Source organism: Leuciscus leuciscus, assembly GCF_965113295.1.
Source record: "Leuciscus leuciscus genome assembly, chromosome: 13".
NCBI lineage: Eukaryota > Metazoa > Chordata > Actinopteri > Cypriniformes > Leuciscidae > Leuciscus > Leuciscus leuciscus.
In genome coordinates, this window is record NC_138737.1 from 40,683,172 (window position 1) to 40,698,912 (window position 15,741).

General features: G+C 43.6%; 1 long non-coding RNA gene across 1 annotated transcript; it reads left to right on the forward strand.

Moving 5' to 3' along the window:
- Positions 1–10,261: 10,261 nt before the first annotated feature.
- LOC309513095 lies at positions 10,262–11,237 on the forward strand. The gene is made up of 3 exons (XR_014211295.1): positions 10,262–10,359; positions 10,592–10,741; positions 11,126–11,237. It is a non-coding gene; the product is annotated as an uncharacterized lncRNA (long non-coding RNA).
- Positions 11,238–15,741: the final 4,504 nt, after the last annotated feature.

Below are 15,741 nucleotides of genomic sequence, written 5' to 3' on the forward strand. Positions count from 1 at the left end.
TGCATGTGTTTTGAGACAGTGACCATCGACCTGCATTATATGACTGACAGACAAGAACGGTTTGACCTAAAAATATCAAAATTGAAACTTCTGCGGAAAAAAAGACAACTACATCTTGGATACCCTTGAGGTAAGCTAAAACATACCAAAATTTTATTTCAAAGTGAACTATCCCTTTAAAGAGATAGTTCACCCAAAACCAAACAGTTGCTGGTCCCCATTGACTTCCATACATAGTAGGAAAAAAATATACTATGGAAGTCACAGGGGTACATCAACTGTTTGGTTACTCACATTCTTTCAAATAGCGTTTATTTTCAACAGAAGAAAGAAACTTATTCAGGTTTAAAACAACTTAAGAGAGTAAATTATGACTTTTTTGGGGGAGAACTATCCCTTTAATGTTAATAAAACAACAAAACACACAGAGGAAATCATTCACTGCTCTTGACTGAGAACTTTAAGTCTGTTATGTTTTATTTTAATATTTGTTCATTTAATTACTTTCTTCAATTCTACTGTTAAATACACCTATAGCTGAAAAAATAAAGCACTGTTTATTTCATTTGTATATTAAGTTGTGTATGTGTAATATGTATCTCTGTTCTTAATTTTTAATAACGAAGAAAATAGTGACAAAGATTTTTATCTTTGCCACTTTGGCCTAAATGTCTGCCATTCTTTTTTATTTTATATTTTGTTACCTATATTTTGTTACCTATAAGGCTTTGCTTTTAAAATAGGGACATTAGTTTGGCTGTAATGCTCAGTCACATGCAAAATAGTAAAACCAACATGAAAAAAGAATCGTGATAAAATCGTGATTTTCCTTTAAAAAAAAAAAAAGATTGTGATATGATATTATTGCCATATCGCCCACCCCAGGTGTAAAAAAAAGTGCCTAGATGTGCTTAGATGCTAAAAATGTGTTATTATTGATCATTATATCACACTACAATTAAACATAATGAAACATTCATTTGAATTGAAATTGTTTTATTAGCTTAGCTAATATAATTTATTAGCTTTTTCTAGAGATTGCAGTCATGCATGACATGGTGAAAAATGACTTGAAATAATACTGAAAATAGGTTAAGATGAATGTTAAAGGTGTGCCCCCTAAAAGCACAAGTGGCCCCTGCCTGGCCCCCCCAGTTGCTGTGGTCTAGAACCGCCACTGTGGATTACATATTCAGAGAGTAGCCTTTTTCTTTTCGTTTTGAATTATTTCGTTTAAAGACATTTCAAGCTTTGTGTATTTGATGTATTTCTCATGTCTGTGTGAGGCATACACTGAGTTTCGTTAAGTTAGGATGAGATGCGCTCCATTTATCGTGCAATGCAATCAGTGTTGGACAGTAACGAAGTAAATGTAATTCGTTACTGTACTTAAGTAGCTTTTTTGCGTATCTGTACTTTACTTAAGTATTTAAATTTGGGAAGACTTTTACTTTAACTCCACTACATTTCAAAGTCAAATATCTTACTTTTTACTCTACTACATTTTCAAAATCAGTCGTTCCTTTTTATTTATGAGCGGATAAAAACTTAACTGGTCAAACGAGCCACCTATCACAGTAGCCTACAACGTGCGCGCTTTGTTTTGAACTTGCCTTGGTGGTATCTACTAAGCGCGAACCAGAGCCGTTAAATATGAGAGTTGCGACCATAGACAGTATATAAGAGGTTGCAACACACACGGCTTGTTCGACTTGAACCGGCGCTTTACAGACCGATCAGTTTATGACATCAAAGTATAGAGCGAAATCGCTAGAGCGATTGAAAAGCATACAGAGCCGTCTACTCTCTAATCGCTCTTGCGGTATTTTAATGTCATTCACCGATTGGTCTGTGCAGTGTGCCGTTTCAAGTCGAACAAGCCTACTGTGATCTCGCCGCCGTGCGGTCACGTGATTCGTGTAGCTCTCAATAGTTCCAAACAATTTGTGTTGCCAATAATTTTAAGCGGGGGCAGAGAGCAGAAGCTGTTATTGCAGCAATTATCAGTAAATACTGACGCATAATGAACATTGCTTATTACCTTGACACTAAAATTACTTGCATATGTCAAAGTAATTGCAAAGTCAATTCAACTCAACTCAAAGCAAGAGTCAAAATGACCCCAAAATGACCCCAAAATGACCCCAAACACCTTAAGTGTTGTCCTTTTTTAACAGTGATTAAGGGTTAAGGGTTTAAGGGTTAACAGTGATTAAGGGTTATAAATATTATTATAAAATTATATAATTTTTTTATACTAATAAATACATCACTGATAAATTAGATATTTTTTTATATAATATTATATTTCTTAAAACTGCAACAAAAAAAAGATAAGTAATACAGTAGATGGCGTCATCACGTGATTAATTCTAACCAATGAGACTGCTGGAACTTTGCATCGTTAAGGAGCTGTCATTCTGGACTCGACTGGTAAGCTAAAACAGGTAAGCTTAAATTTCCATAGTAATTTGAGTTTTCTATTAAAATGACTGAAATGGGTCAAAATGGTAATTAATTAATTGGTATTAAATTACACTCATTTTATTGTTATGATTATAGGCTATACAGTATAGCTAACGTTTCTCTGCTGCTGTTTAAATGAAACGGTAATAACGGTCGACTAACGTTAGCTGCTCAGACAGTCTCCGAGGTAATGTATACTTTAATACTGCATGATTTCATTACCTGTACGTGTTTTACACTTTTGGTGTTATTATAATTTGGTTTATTAGTAGGGATGTCAACGATTAATCGACGATCGATTAATTGTCGATAATACATTTAATCGATACAACTTATCGATCATCGATTAAGCAGGTCTTCATGCTCGTGCGCGCTGCTCATTTAGTAGTCTACATGTTTCGTGGTCTACTCAACCACGAAACATGTAAAGCGAGCGCGCCGGAGTTATCTTTGGGACCATTTTACACCTTCATCATGACTATAAGTTTGCGTGTGCATTCGCAGCCTTTTGTTTTGTGCAAATGTAAGTTGTAATACTGTTTATTTTCTGTAGGCCTATCTATATCTGATTGATCTCATGATATTGGATGCATTTGGTTAAGAATTAACTCTGTAGTAAAGCGTCAGCTTCAGCGCGCGCAGCTCAAACGGCAGTGCACGACTAATAATGACTATTGGGACTGTAATATTACATAACATTATAAAGATTACAATATTGTAATAAAACATTGTGAATTATTTGGGTTTAGTTGCCGTGTTGCGTTGCTCCAGGAAGACCGCGTCCACAACATGAGTAGTTCTGAATGAATGGCACGTAACTTAGTTCAAGTTCTCTTACGAGAGGTCTCTCGTACTGCGTAAGATATCTTACGCTAGGGGAAAATCCTTTTTCCGCGAGATATTGAAGCCAAAAATGATCCTTAATTTTGTAATAATGCAAAACGCGTTGCGGCAGCATGCAGACATAGGCGAGGCAGCTCGCGCGCCTATTGGCTGCTCTGCGGCAACTGCAGCAGCCTATCGAGCGAGGCCTGGCGTGACGCCAGACCCAATCAGGGCACTTCGCGCCCGCTGCGTCACGTCCCGCCGAAATGGGCGTGGTCTAGGCCTATAAATACCGCTCGCAGGCAGCTATTTTCTGATTTTTCATCCTTCAAGCGAAGCACACGCATCGCTGGAGCTGGAGAAGAAGCCGCGCCGTCTGAAAGAGAGCACCTTCAGCGGGACGAGTCACTGAAGTCGCTGGCCGCGCCGCCTTCCTTGCCTTCCTGCTGCGCTATCCGGCGTTATATCCTTTCTCTGCTACTGTGTTTATGTATGTGTGTGTGCTCGCCGCCGCGACACACACTCTCATTGCACTAAAAGAGCTGACGGCGACTGCCCTCACTGCGAGCTAGTTACTGCCTATGGTGACTCTGAGGACTCACCTGGCATCCTTCTCCGAGACTGCTTCTCCGCCCCCCCCCCCAACCCGCAAAGCTTGCCGGTTCGCCCGCTTGCCTTGCCTGCTTGGGGGACGATACCTGTTCTCCCTCTGTTCGAGCCGCGCAAACCGCGCCGCTCACAGGGGATGTCAGGAGCGGGCGGTCACGGGGCTAGCTTTCTCTCTCCCTCTGTTCAAGCCGTGTTTAATACAAGCGCGCCTGCAAGCAAACGCCGAAGAAAACATGACGCTCTTATATGCTCGTGCATCCAAAATCCTTTGTGTTCCCCCCTGTGGCTCAGTGGCGGAATCATAGGTTTTCCTCACGAGAGACCGGTGTTCGAATCCCGGTCTAGCGGCAGTTAAAATTATGCCGCCAATGCTTCGCTCTGTCAGTTCCCTGAAAAGCGACTGCAGATGTGCATTTTGCAGCCAACGAGCGCGTTGTACAACCCGCTCGCCTGCACCCAAACACCGTTGCTATGGTTTCCGTGCGTCACTGGCGAAAGGAGAAAAGAGAGTGTTTCTGGTCCCGCCGTGGACGGACCGACCTCCTCTTTCTCGTACATTTCTCATTCCCCTCTGAAGTTCGGGCGACTGGAAATGTCAGTATTGCAGTGAGCAAGCCTGTTGTAATACACGCATGCCTGCAAGCAAACGCCAGCACGTTGACGCGCTCTGATAATACTCGCGCTAACTGAGTTACAATGTGTCTCCCCCTGTGGCCCAGTGGCAGACTCTCAGGTTTTTGCACGCGAGAGACCCGCGTTCGAATCCCGGGTCTACCGGCAGATAAAATTATGCCGTCAATGCTCGCTCTGTCAGTTCCCTGAAAAGGCGACTGCAGATGTGTATTTTGCAGCCAACGAGCGTGTTGTACAACCCGCTCGCCTGCACCCAAACACCGTTTCTATGGTGTTCCGTGCGTCACTGGCGTAAGGAGAAAAGGGAGTTTTCTGGTCCCGCTGCGGACGGACCGACCTCCATTTCCTATACATTTCCCATTCCCCTCTGAAATTCAGGTGACTGGAAATGTCAATATTGCAGTGAACGAGCCTGTTGTAATGCACGCAGGCCTGCAATAAACGCCAGCATGTTGACGCTCTCTGTTTCTATGGCAACTTCTCGCTCGTTCAGTTCCAGTAAATGTGACTGTTCCAGTGTATTCTGCAGTAAACAAGTCGGCGACGCAGCACGCTTGCCTGCACACAAACGCCGTTTTTACGGCTACCCAGATAAATCCCATAAGTGTGAATTTTCTGGTGTCCCGGCCACGGCCGATGGTGTTTTATGTGTAGAAAGAATGCCCACTGCCCAGTGCCCATCTCTACACACAAGCACAGCCCGTCACACAGGGCTTGCGCACATGAATCGACTCAGATCGATTGCGCTTCAAACATGGTGAATGTGCCCACTACCCAGTGCCCACTAACACCAAGTTATGCATGTCTCACGGTTTCTGTAAAAACGAAACCAACGTGCATTCGCTTCACTCAAGCGAACGATGCTTTCGGTGTGATAAATGTGCCCGCTGTCCCGCGCCCACATCCACACATAGACATGACAGTTCCTACGGGAACCGCCCAGCCCTCCCCCTCGCGGTTGACCACCGCAGAGGAGTCGAGCGCGGGCAATCTGCCCGCTGTTATCAGCGCGCCCCATGCCTCAAATGTCACGAGCGCGACGCTTGTGTTACAGCACGCCGAAGCTTCTCCATCGCTGAGCGAGCGGAGCGCGCTTCGTATTCAACCCCTAGCTATTCATGCAGACGCATGGGCAAAGCTGCCCGGGGTTTCGAAGTGGGTGCTGGACATTATAAAAAGAGGCTATTCGCTACAGTTTCGCCGACGCCCTCGCCGCTATGCGGCGCGCGTCGAGACCACGGTAAAAGCAGAAGTAGCACATTTACTTCGAGCCGAAGTGGCGAAACTATTGAACAAAGGGGCCATAGAGCCTCTCTCTCAAGTTCAGAGCGAAGGAGGGCTATACAGCAGATACTTCCTGGTACCGAAAAAAGACGGGGGTCTCAGACCCATACTAGATCTGAGGCAACTGAACAGAGTGCTTGTGAAGCGACAGTTCAGGATGCTCACGACCAGACAAATCCTTGTGCAGATTCGCCAAGGAGATTGGTTTGTGTCAATAGATCTGAAAGACGTGTATTTTCAAATACAGATAGCGTCACGTCACAGGCGATATTTGAGATTTGCCTTCGAGGGCCAGGCATATCAGTACACAGTCCTGCCGTTCGGTTTGTCCCTGGCACCCCGTATGTTTACGAAGTGCATGGATGCGGCACTCGCACCCCTCAGAATGAGAGGCATGCGAGTACTGAACTATTTGGACGATTGGCTGATTCTAGCGCAATCTCGCTCAGTGCTCATAGAACACACGACCGTTTTACTCGATCACCTCGAGAATTTGGGTCTCAGTGTCAATTGGGCGAAGAGCTCTCTGTCACCCAGTCAGAAGACATCTTTCCTGGGCACAGAATTGGACTCGCTGTCCATGATAGCGCGACTATCACCACAGCGCGCGGTAGACATTCAACGCACAGCGAACTCGTTCCGCTGCGGCGCGTCTGTCCCGCTCAAGAAATTTCAGAAGATGCTGGGTCTCATGGCCTCAGCATCATCAGTGCTCCAGCTGGGCCTGCTCCGCATGCGCCCGCTGCAGTTTTTGGCTGAAAGCGCGAGTCCCAAGCCGAGCGTGGGCATCCGGTTTGCTTCGCCTCAGGGTCAATCAGAAGTGCGTCACAGCTCTGAAACCTTGGAGAGCGAACGACTGGTACCAGTCAGGTGTAAGCCTGGGGACTTCCTCGAGGGTGAAAGTGGTGTCCACGGACGCGTCCACCTCGGGATGGGGAGCGCCGCTCGAGGGCAGACCGTTCTTCGGCCAGTGGTCGGAACGGGAGAAGCTCCTGCACATAAACTGCCTCGAAATGCTGGCAGTAAACAACGCGCTGACGCGTTTTTGTCCCCAAATAAAAGGACGCCACGTCCTGGTCTGTTCGGACAATATGTCTGTGGTGTCCTACATAAATCGCCAGGGCGGCCTCAGGTCCAGGAACCTGTACAGGCTAGCAGAACGCCTCCTGGTATGGGCTCAGCGCAACCTGCGCTCGCTCAGAGCAGCGCACGTGCCAGGGCTCCTGAATATAGGACCAGACAGACTGTCCAGGAACAATGTTCCGGCAGGCGAATGGTCTCTACACCCACAGACAGTCCAACTGCTGTGGAAGAAATTCGGCAGAGCGGAAGTAGACCTGTTTGCGTCTCAAGAAAACCAAGAGCAGGGACGCGCTGGCCCATGTGTGGCCCCGCCGCCCGCTCTGTGCTTCCCCCCCCTCCCCCCCCCCCCCCCCCCCCCCCGTCTCTCTCCTGCCTCAGGTGATAGAGCGGATCAGGGAAGAAGGATGCTCAGTATTGCTGGTAGCACCGTTCTGGGAAAACCAACCTTGGTCGTGATGCAGTTAGCAAGTACTGCCCCGTGGCCAGTACCAGTGAGGAGAGACCCAGGCCCACGGCTCGATCTGGCATCCTCACCCGGAATTATGGTCCCTTCATGTCTGGGCCATCAACGGGTACATGTTGGACTCCCTAAAGGAGTATTAAACACGATCGAAATGGTCAGTGTTTTCGGGCTGGTGCACAGCCCGTGGCGTGTCACCCACAGACTGTGGAGTGACGGAGGTGTTTTCCTTCCTACAAGAGCTGTTGGACAAGGGCAGGGCCCCCTCCACGCTCAAAGTTTATGTGGCGGCTATAGCAGCGTTCTCAGGAACAACGCTTGGTCAGTCAATAGGAAGGAACGATTTAGTCATCCGCTTCCTTAGAGGGGCTAAGAGACTGAATCCTCCCAGACCTCCCGCAGTCCCCGTATGGGACCTTTCTACGGTTCTGGAAGCCATGAAAGGTGCGCCATTCGAGCCTTTACAGTCAATTGATTTGAAACATCTGTCTTTCAAGACTGTGTTTCTGCTGGCTCTCGCTTCAGTGAAGCGCATAGGGGACGTACACGCGCTCTCACGACGTGCATGGAGTTTGGGCCTAATGACTCGAAAGTTATACTCAAACCTAAGCACGGTTATGTTCCAAAATCCCTCAACACACCGTTTAGGGCGCAGGTTATCTCCCTGTCAGCCCTACCGGTCCCCGATGAGGAAAGAGACGCGGGCCTCCTTTGCCCAGTCAGGGCATTACGAGCTTATGTGTCTCGCTCGTCTGTTTTCAGACAGACGGAGCAGCTCTTTGTTTCGTTTAGCGGGCGTTCTAAGAGACTAGCCGCGTCGAAACAGAGCCTATCCAGATGGATAGTTGATGCTATAGCGCTGGCATACGCCTCCAAGGGCATGCAGTGCCCGTTGGGTGTCAGAGCGCACTCCACGAGAGGCATGGCCTCTTCGTGGGCCTGGTCGAGTGGGATTGCCTTGCAAGATATTTGTACGGCGGCAGGCTGGGCCTCCCCGTCTACATTTATAAGGTTCTACAACCTAGAGGTTCCCGCCCTGCAGGCCAGGCTGCTGTCGGTCTAAGTTAACCAGTATTATCTGACCTGATGCTATCAGCTCAGAATGCTGCGTCTACTGAGCACAGCTCGATGATCGACAGTGAAAAGCAGCAGCACGAGATGTGCCTGGGCAAACTGTGTAAGACCCACATTTCCCCATCAGTTCAGGCCGTACCCCGCCCTGTCTGTATGATGAAATTCGCGTCTAAGCGACGCTGCCATATGTGGAAGAGTGCGGCTCCGCCCCTCCCTCTTCCCGGACTCCCTTTGAGTTCCCTGGGTGATTGTGCATTATATGTACCCCGGGCTTTCGCCCTTGGGTCTTTGGTGTCAGATCTCAGCATGCACGGCGTTTTGCATTGGGTCCCCTAGCGTAAGATATCTTACGCAGTACGAGAGACCTCTCGTAAGAGAACGTACTCGGTTACTAACTTAACCTCGGTTCTCTCTAGAAGAGGGAACGAGTACTGCGTATCTTGCCGTGCATGCACACGCTCTGGTTGCTTCGATGATGAAAAACCAGATAATAGCTGCCTGCGAGCGGTATTTATAGGCCTAGACCACGCCCATTTCGGCGGGACGTGACGCAGCGGGCGCGAAGTGCCCTGATTGGGTCTGGCGTCACGCCAGGCCTCGCTCGATAGGCTGCTGCAGTTGCCGCAGAGCAGCCAATAGGCGCACGAGCTGCCTCGCCTATGTCTGCATGCTGCCGCAACGCGTTTTGCATTATTACAAAATTAAGGATAATTTTTGGCTTCAATATCTCGCGGAAAAAGGATTTTCCCCTAGCGTAAGATATCTTACGCAGTACTCGTTCCCTCTTCTAGAGAGAACCGAGGTTACGTTAGTAACCGAGTACGTTCACTTGTGCATGAATTTGCGTCATTTTGTGCAGATATAATTTGTAAAATTATGTTTATTTTGAATATATCTGATTAATCTCATATAGGATGCGTTTCTTTTAGATAAATAACGTGCTAGCAAAGTGCTCCAGTTTAACGGTAGCAGATTCATTCAGCGCGTGCAGTTGTTCCAGGAAGAGCGCGTCCACAACAGTCACACATTCTAAGCGCATATGAGGCGGCGTTGGTGACACGTTGTATTAGTAGTTATATTTGATTATTAAATAATTAATTTAATTATCAATCACATCGAAGCATTTTACAATCCTACTAGCCCTTTATTTATATTTAAAACCATTCTAATTGATTTGGTGAGGAACATAGCGTTTTGAGCAGCATTTGCAGACCCTGTCATCCTGTTATAGCCACTGCAGTAGACGCATATCGCAGTATTAAGGCTAACGATTAATCGATTAATTGATCGTTAATTTAAACGACGATCGATCATGGGAATTTGTGAAAATTGACATCCCTATTTATTAGTGTTTTCCCGTTTACGTGATGAATAGGGCTGAGCCGGACACATGGCCGGGCTCAAGTCATGTCAAGTCATGTCTTTGTTTTAAAGTTTTAAATAGCGATGTAAACGAGGATTTATGTAGCATAAACACAATACATAAGCTACACACTCTTATTACATCTCGTTAAATATGATTATGATTGCTCATAATTGATAGACACCGATAAACACTGCGTGCTGACAGACAGCAAATCAGTTCGGCTATTAAGTTATCTTACATATAGCGTTACATGGGGTCATAACTATCATGTTAACGTGACCTAAAAATAACAGATTTTACAATTCTAACTTTAATTGATAACTGAAATGAAATCAACCATCTGTAATATTTAATTAACTTAATTATGTAAAGTTATAATGGAAGTAAAACATTTAGGCCATGAAATACTATTCATTCATTTAATAATTTCTTTTGAATGTATACATTTCATCAGAACGTTTGTCCATACAGATACTGTAAATATTTGACTGAAATATTAATTTTTGTTTCTTTTTCTCCCTTTTCCACGTGTGTAATCAGATAATTGGTGCTGCTCTGTGTAAGTATTCTGTTGGAATCACTGTCTGACACATTCTCAGTGTTTGCATTGTAGATTTGTCATAGACGTCTACAAAAACTTTCTTTGCACCATATAAATAATTGTATTTTCATAAACATTTTGCTTATGTTATGTTAATATTTTGGGAATATATATATTTTTTTAATGAGATGTTCCTCACCCCCTGAACAAATACTGTATTTGAAATGTTGTTTGTCCTCTCTCTTTTCAGTATTTATTTCCATCTAATCCTGATTGCAGAATTGAGCTCCAACCCCAGTTAAGCAGACCTGAACCAGTTGATCGAGGTCTTCAGGATCAGCAGAAACTACAGACAGGCTGGAGCTAAACTCCTCCATGACCAGGACTGGACACCACTGCTGTAAGGGATGGATCTAGTCATGTTCAGAACATTGTGCAGGGGATCTCCACTCTGGCCCTTGAGGACCACTGTCCTGCAGACTTTAGCACCGGCCCTGGTCCAGCTCGCCTGAACAAGCTAATCCAGCTCTTCTGGTTAAAAGAGCAAGTGAGATTGATCAGGTCTGGACACAAACTGAAAGACAGTGCACTTCGAGGACCAGAGTTGAGAACTCCTGACATATTAATTAGTCAATAATCACTGATGAAAAAAGACAAATTTTTATCTGTATAGATTTATGTAATATTTGACTAATATTCAGCTGTCTTCTTAGCCTGGGAAAACCCAGATGAGAATGGTCTGGTCTTCTCTCTTTTTTCCTCAATTGTGATGTGTGTCAAACAGCTAAATAAACCCAAAAGAGAGACACTCAGGAACAGGTCACTCTTTTTCTGTGTTAGTACATTTTTGACTGTCAGACACATTCTCTGTATTTGTTTAAAATAAAAATGACATATTCAGGCTGCAAGTTAAAGCTATCAATGATTGCAAGTTAAAGCAAAGGATTGTTAATCTGTTTTGTTCATACAATGAAAATCCCATTGGATCCCATTGACTTTTTATTGAGTCATTTTTCAAAATATCATCTTCGACAGAAGAAATCATGCAGGTTTGGAATGACATGAGTGCGAGTACAAGTTGACAAAATTATTCTTTACATTGTGTTGATAATTTTAGTAAATTGTTCTCATGCTCTCATTTCATCATGCCCTCAATTGGTTCACTCTCTGTATGTTTCTCTTACAACAACACCGCCTACATTTGTTTTTAATAATAATAAACAACACCTGTAACTATTTTTCCGGAACTCAAATTATTCTCAGGTTTCTCCAGTCAAAGTGCATTTAGAGGTTCTCAGAAGATTCTTTGTTCCCTGAGGTGGAAATGTCCTAACCCTTGGGGAAACACACATGTATAAATTACACTTGGAACAACCCGTGACTGATCATCTGTTGTGAGGATCAGATTTATAAACATCTGAATCAAGTATTTCTATATTAAGTATTTCTATTTCATTCAACATTGTTGTGGATCAGCAAGAGCTTTTACATCCATTTATTTCAATGAACAAATGATCATTTCACTTCTATAACTTTTGATACAGTCAGCCATAGTTATATTTGATTCCTTAAAATTCTTTGGTTTCATCAAAAGTGTAAAAACGATGGACTATGTCAGTAATAGCTCTATTAAACTCGCTAACAGAACATCTCCCAGATTTAAAGGTGCCCTAGAATTTGAAATTGAATTTATCTTGGCATAGTTAAATAACAAGAGTTCAGTACATGGACATGACATACAGTGAGTCTCAAACACCATTGTTTTCTCCTTATTTAAATCTCGTTTGTGAAAAACACCCCTGAAAAATAGTCAGGATCATTAATATGTACGCCTCCAAAAATGTGCATATGCCAGCCCATGTTCAATGCCAGGCAGAACTGCGCAGTCAACAGTCAAATGTCAACAGGCGTGGGTGATGTTTATCTATAATCGGATACCGCAACAGTTTAATTCGAAGTTGTTAGTTTGCTCTGCCCATTTCACCACGGACTGTTTTTCTAACCTGGGACAATATCAAGCAGTATCTCATACTGAAGAAGGGGGCAATTCCAACTATATTCCAGCAAGCGGTAAGTACTGATGTGTAATTGTTCAAGTTCAGACAGATAATCTTTCTCTCAAAATCGTTCAATCTGTTTATGCATCAGTAAATCAAGCCAGTGACTAAACGATCAACTTCACATCGTTTCTCTTGGTAGGATGAAAATAATCTTACTTAAACTGTGATTAATATACAGAAAGCGATCAAAGAACAATCCCTTTCCAATCGCCCAAGCTGTCAATCACATTTATCTGGACACAAATGATAAGATCTTCATTCACGTGATCAACAGGCTGTCATCTGCTCGATGCTCATCACTGCAACCTTTTATGTGATGGGAATAGATCTAAATACTTAAAAAACTTCTCACGATTCGTTAATCTCGATAGTTGTAATAGTAAAAACGTATAATAGCCTAGCTGTAATAGTAAAAGTTTTCGAGAGAGCTCCACATGTGGGTTATGTGAATATTTCATATGCAAGCATGTCAGCCAATCACAGCAGAGGGCCTTTACACTGAAGTCTCACAGCCAATCACAGCAGAGGGCGTTTACACTGAAGTCTCACAGCCAATCACAGCAGAGGGCCTTTACACTGAAGTCTCACAGCCAATCACAGCAGTGGGCGTTTACACTGAGGTCTCGCAGCCAATCACAGCAGAGGGCGTTTACACTGAAGTCTCGCAGCCAATCACAGCAGAGGGCGTTTACACTGAAGTCTCACAGCCAATCACAGCAGAGGGCGTTTACACTGAGGTCTCGCAGCCAATCACAGCAGAGGGCGTTTACACTGAAGTCTCGCAGCCAATCACAGCAGAGGGCGTTTACACTGAAGTTTCACAGCCAATCACAGCAGAGGGCGTTTACACTGAGGTCTCGCAGCCAATCACAGCAGAGGGCGTTTACACTGAAGTCTCACAGCCAATCACAGCAGAGGGCCTTTACACTGAAGTCTCACAGCCAATCACAGCAGTGGGCGTTTACACTGAAGTCTCGCAGCCAATCACAGCAGAGGGCGTTTACACTGAAGTCTCACAGCCAATCACAGCAGAGGGCCTTTACACTGAAGTCTCACAGCCAATCACAGCAGAGGGCCTTTACACTGAAGTCTCACAGCCAATCACAGCAGTGGGCGTTTACACTGAAGTCTCAAAGCCAATCACAGCAGTGGGCCTTTACACTGAAGTCTCACAGCCAATCACAGCAGAGGGCGTTTACACTGAAGTCTCACAGCCAATCACAGCAGAGGGCCTTTACACTGAAGTCTCACAGCCAATCACAGCAGTGGGCGTTTACACTGAAGTCTCACAGCCAATCACAGCAGAGGGCCTTTACACTGAAGTCTCACAGCCAATCACAGCAGTGGGCGTTTACACTGAAGTCTCACAGCCAATCACAGCAGAGGGCCTTTACACTGAAGTCTCACAGCCAATCACAGCAGTGGGCGTTTACACTGAAGTCTCGCAGCCAATCACAGCAGAGGGCCTTTACACTGAAGTCTCACAGCAGACACGCCCCTTCAAATAGAGCGTTCAAATCAGAGGCTAAAATCAGGCGAGGAAAATATGCCTTTTATTTCTAAATTATAACAACTTTTGATCTAAAAAACATACTAACATTATAAGGGCACCCCAGGAAACATTCTAAAATAATAAAATAATCCATGCAATGGCACCTTTAAAATAAACCGAGGCATCTGACGGCTGTCCAATTTCTGCATTCCTGTTTTTAGTTGTAGCTCAAGTGTTGAGTAATATGATAAACACCCTTTAAACTCATGGTTGACAAGAGATCTCTATATTTCAGGGAGAATAGTGAGTAAGGCAGAATGTATGTGGAGAGCAGCTCTTCTCTCTTCATTAGTGCCTCAAAGGAGAAATGCTCACAAATAGAGGAATTACTCTTTCATTTCATCTGGAGAAACAAACCTCATAAAATTATTTAATGTCAGATCCAAACCTTTATGTAAATCAAAATGGCTTAAACCTCATTGTATATCTTGGCATTACCATATAAATATGTTATTTCTAATAAAGTAAAAGAAATCATTTACAAAATTATTCATAGATGTTATCCTGTAAATGCAGTCATTAGTAGATATATTCATACTGTTTGTCATTAATGTACTTTTTGTAACACATAATTTGAAGATATTGAACATTTTATTTTTATTGCCCCTTTTCTATTTGTTTTTGGACTGACTTAAAAATAGACATGACACACAAAAACTCAACAGAACTCTTCATTTAGAACCTCATGACATTTTTTCTTTGATTTCAAAACCCATATTTTAAAAAAAATTGTTTTTATATGATTATATTATATATTCTAAAACACAAAAATAACTCAAAAGAAACACTTATATTTTACCTTTTATAATATTGATCTCACAATATACTCTGAAACTCTTTCAAACATGAAATCACAAAACAAAAAGATTATAAAAATATTTCAAAAAATCAAAAGCTTGTAACATGCCGTAATATTATATAGCACCTTTTATTATATATATATATTTAAATATTATTATTCTTTGTTGTACATGTCATGGTTGTCACCAATTAATCACACGAGTCGTTAGGTTCTCGTTAAACAGTGTTCATTCCTTTATTGAACACCAACCGAACGTCTGTCAGTTCAGTTGCCTGATTTATATACACAACCAACCCCCGGAGCCCCTCCCTTACTGCGCACCTGCGCAGTAGACAACAAAGTCCACTAGAACATTTCCATTACACATGACATCTCCCCTTTTTTAAAAGTAAGAAAACACAACAATAACTTTAACCCTCTAAGATTAATCCTCTATTAACTAGTTATCTAAACAAAACAAATTCTTGTCACACAACAAACAAAAGGGGGTATTGCAGCAACGCTTTTCACCCTCCCTTTTTTTTTTTATCATAATAACAAAAAAAAACTTACTAAGGGTGTGGGTAGACTACCACGATCCCTTGAGATGAGACAGGGATTATTCTGCCCTTAATGTCCAACATCTCAGCTAACTAGCATACTTGGGGTTTGGTTTCACAGTTCGTCCAAACCTGCTTTCTGCATCTAAACTGGAGAACACGGTGCTCTTGGCTAGCTTAGGGAGTATATCATCCAATGTGGGCAGGATGAACTTCTCACGTTTCACATTTTCATTGAGACGTTTCAAGTCCACGCAGATTCTTATGTTTCCATTTTTCTTTATAACTGGAACCATGGGGGCACACCATTCTGTTGGATCCGTTACTCTTTCTATTATGCCCATTGACTCCATTCTTTGTAGCTCCTTTTCTACCTTCGGGAGTAAGGGAATAGGGACCCGTCGTGGTGCAGCCACACTGTACGGTTGTGCACCATCTTTTAAGATG